Source organism: Micromesistius poutassou, assembly GCF_964030765.1.
Source record: "Micromesistius poutassou genome assembly, chromosome: 13".
Taxonomy (NCBI): domain Eukaryota; kingdom Metazoa; phylum Chordata; class Actinopteri; order Gadiformes; family Gadidae; genus Micromesistius; species Micromesistius poutassou.
Genome location: NC_140283.1, coordinates 3228242 through 3232187, shown reverse-complemented (window position 1 = coordinate 3232187; position 3946 = coordinate 3228242).

Here is a 3946-nt window from a genome sequence, read left to right as displayed (position 1 = left end):
CATATTGGAGTTATTGCTCAGAGTATAACAATAAACAGCCACTTTGGAGCGGGGGGGGGGGGGGGAGCTGCACGCTGGTGCGTTCATGTCCAGACCACAGAGAGAGAGAGCAGGCCTCATACTGTTAGTGATTGTGAACCACCGTAATCATTATCAGCTCGGCGGTAGAGAGTGGCTCCCACTCCGGCCCGGCGGCGCTGTGTCTGACCTGTCTGTGGCGCGGCCGGGTCGGCTGCGGGGGAGAGCTATAGGCTGCTAGGGGGTCGGGGCCAGCAGCGCAGCAGGGCTCCGTGAGGTTTGCTCTGCGTCTGCCCGCCTTCCTCCAATATCTGAGGGCCATTAACAGCAATGGTCCCGATGACAAGCCCTTCCTGAGCAGGACCCTTGTCAGAGACTCCTCCGCTTTGTGGCCAAGGGGGCCCGGGGGCCGCGGTCCAATGCACCACTTGTCTATTTCGGGAGGTCGTTTGGAGCCGGACACTTTGTCTCCGCGAGGCGAGCCTGTCTGCTGATACCGCTATCAACGGCCGGCTCTTAAGTGGGAGCCACGGCAATTTGCGGGAGTGACGCCGCCGAGCAGGGCAGTTATCAAACCCCGACGCTGGTTAGTCTTCTAATGAGCATCCTTGAAGGGGGACAGAGGAGCAGGGGGGGGTGGGGGGGGGGGGGGGGGGGCTCGGAGAGAACAACACCATTACCCGCTCTGCTGTCCGCACAGGAAATACTTAACAAAATGTACCAATTTTCACACAGACGTCTTGTTCTGGACATCTTGTGCTGGACGTCAGCGATATGCGGAGGTTGCCCAGAAGTGCTTTTTCAGTTTATTAAAATACTCTATTCAATTTCTATCCTTCCCTGAATGAAGCAAAAGGCTTCTTCAATAGTATGAAAAAAAAAATATTCTGTACTTTTCTGTACTTTTCAACCTGGCTTTTGGCTTTCTCTGGGAGATATTTACTTCACATGAATTGGTAATGACAGCACTTCATGTTCACGGTCACTAAACCCTAACTGAGATATGGGCTTTATATAACCTTTGTTTGGCCAAGGCCTGCATGAGGTAGTGCTGTCATCAGAAACCTCTGCAATTAAGCAGAAAAAAAACCAACAGATGTTTTTCATTTTCACATTGCATCTTTAACAAGGAAACAGATGCTATGGGTGTCTTTGCATTGTTTGCAATGTTGTGTGCAGTTCACTCATGACCTGACTGGGCCTTTGGTGGTGATGTGCGGTCCTGGGCCGGCCAACGTGATTGCTGCTGTGGATCCCAGATAGCCTCTGTTGCCTGTCTTGCTATGCTCTGTGTGAATGACATTAAACGTTGGGCTGCATGGGCTGATGATGTCAGACATTGGAAAGGATGTTTCACTGTGGGACTTGGAAAGGGTTAAATTAACTAGCAGTCAGGTAGCAATAATAAATACAGTCGTTCACAATGAGTGTCCGCTCCATCCTAGGCTAGATAAACATTGGATCCTTTTATATATATCATTTTTTATATAATCAGTCAGTACAAAAAAGATTATTGTTTACAGTGCCTTTAAAACGTGATAAATGAAGATGGCCGACGGCAAAACAAATCCAAGGCCTGACACCATTAACCGCTTGTTGTTTTCAGATAGTTATGAGGGTTTGATTGCAGTCTCTTTTAATGCACAATAAACAACATTAACGACAACTCTAGGCTGTTTCTGTGTTTCTGTGTGTGCTTCAAAGTGAATGAGGACAGTGTGACGCAGGGAAAGCCCCCTGCTGTGGTGGGACCCCCTCAGGGCGAGATGGCGCCCGCACCACAGAATGTGCAGCACCGCTGGGACCTGACAGCCAATCATTAGGCTGCTTATCGACTCAGAGGCCTCGCAACCAAGTGGTGACGTTCCAAACAATAATGAGGAGAAGTGTGGGGGGGTGGGGTGGGGGGGCGCAGGGGGGTATAGGGGTTAGACAGGGTGGGGCTTTCACCTACCGGGCTTCTCTACCTGTAGACACCCCTCTATGAAGCCGCTAAGAGGAATGCCTGGATAATGAAGCTTAATGCACTGGGGCCATTATAAATGACATAGTGCAATTATAAACGTAACTTAATCCGGACGTCAAAAGGTGATCCGTCTTCATCACTCACTAGACAAAGGCCGATGGAATGGGAACATTTTATTGGGCACAATGGCTGCTTCTGTCTTTACCGCGCCGCCGCCACATTGTTTCTCTGACCCTGCTGATGCCGGCTTTCAGGAAAAGAGGTCAGAAAGCGAGATAGCGCAGATAACCTCACTATTGATCTGCTGATGCTTTTCAAAAAAGCGCCTACAGCTGATAATCTTGGGATTCTTTTGATCTTTGCAGGTTTGTTTGGTTCACATGGTTCATAAAACCATGTGCAATGAGACGGACCTTAACGGGCTTAATGTGCATGTGCAGCTCAGTGTATATTCACATTTGTGTGTGTGTGTGTGTGTGTGCGTGTGCGTGTGTGTGTGTGTGTTTGTGTGTGCGCGTGCGCGCATACGCGTGTGACTGCGTCAAACTGTGAACACAGTGTGGACCACTGTGGACATAGTGGTGCCTATAGTTGTGATACCAGAGGGGATGTCTGCCGATCTTGTTATGCACATCCCATGCGACTGGTTGCATGACTTGATCCCCAGACTTGAGTCTAAGTCTGTGTTATTACTCTGTGAGGTGTGGATTAGCGGCCGTGTTGAGTCAGGCCCGGCGGACGGCTCAGCAGGTCAGCCCAGGGAGAAGCCCGCGTAAGCAGGCTCCGCCGCTGCTGAATGGACTCATAATGGCCTGGATCAGAAGGAATGCGATCGTGGAGCCTTGCTACTGACAGCGAGTCCCCCGGGACATGAATCACTCCCACTGATACACAAAGATCACCAAAAGCACCGCGGCCCCGGGTGCCGTCTCTCCGGACTCGGCGTCTCCACTACGACTACACAAATCCAATTGCGTCCAATTAAAGTTTTAACTATTGTTCTTTTTCCCTGTGGCTCCCCGAATCTCCCTCCAGTCTCATGATACAAAACCACTCTTCACTGCGTAGACTCCGGACAAGAGGCGGAGTGATACAGTTGTTTATGGAATGCCTTAAATGGCACAGCATTTTATTTTGTGCTGTGGTCTGTGCAACTGAATGGCCCCGTCGCCTCGAGGCGGTGACAGACTGGGTCTGTGATGTGTGGGTTAAGGGAATTCTGCCTGATCCACATCCAAACAGACAACAGTGAAGTCCATCACACAGGGCACATTTACTAGGCCTGGAGCGTCCTCCTCGTCACTACGGTCGGGACTTAGACTCGTTCTTGTGCCTAAATGTTTATAACACATACGGTCGGGACTTAGACTCGTTCTTGTGCCTAAATGTTTATAACACAGTGGCTGGAACTTGTCGCTAGAACTAGAACTTCAAGTATGCGTCAATGTATCGGTCTGTATACGTGTTTGTGTTGATTTGTGTTGGGCTCTGTGGTAAAGGTGAACGTTAAATAAAGTAGAAAAATAGACAAAGAAATATTTTTAGTACTGGTGGAAACCGGGCCTACATAGGCATTCTGACCTTAAAGGTATAGTATGTAATTGATATCAATCAAAACAATAACAGAGGTTGTAGTTCTATGATGTAGTGAAATAGCGAGGGATCATGAGTTGTTGTCTTTCTTGTCTTGTTGTCACCATTACCGCCAAAACTATCTGACGTGACTCAGGCAAGAAATCATGATCACGGACGAGTTCATATATAAAATTTGAGGCCTGCTCTAACGTCTATTCACATTATGTAATTTTATTGTAATGAGATTGCCACAAGTTACATAACCCAACTTGCTTACTTACAATTAAATGAGATGACTTCCAAAAAATCTGTAGATAATGTTATGAATGGAAGTCCTGGTCTGTTATCCGTGGTCAAAACCATCTTACTAAAAATAGTAATAAATAA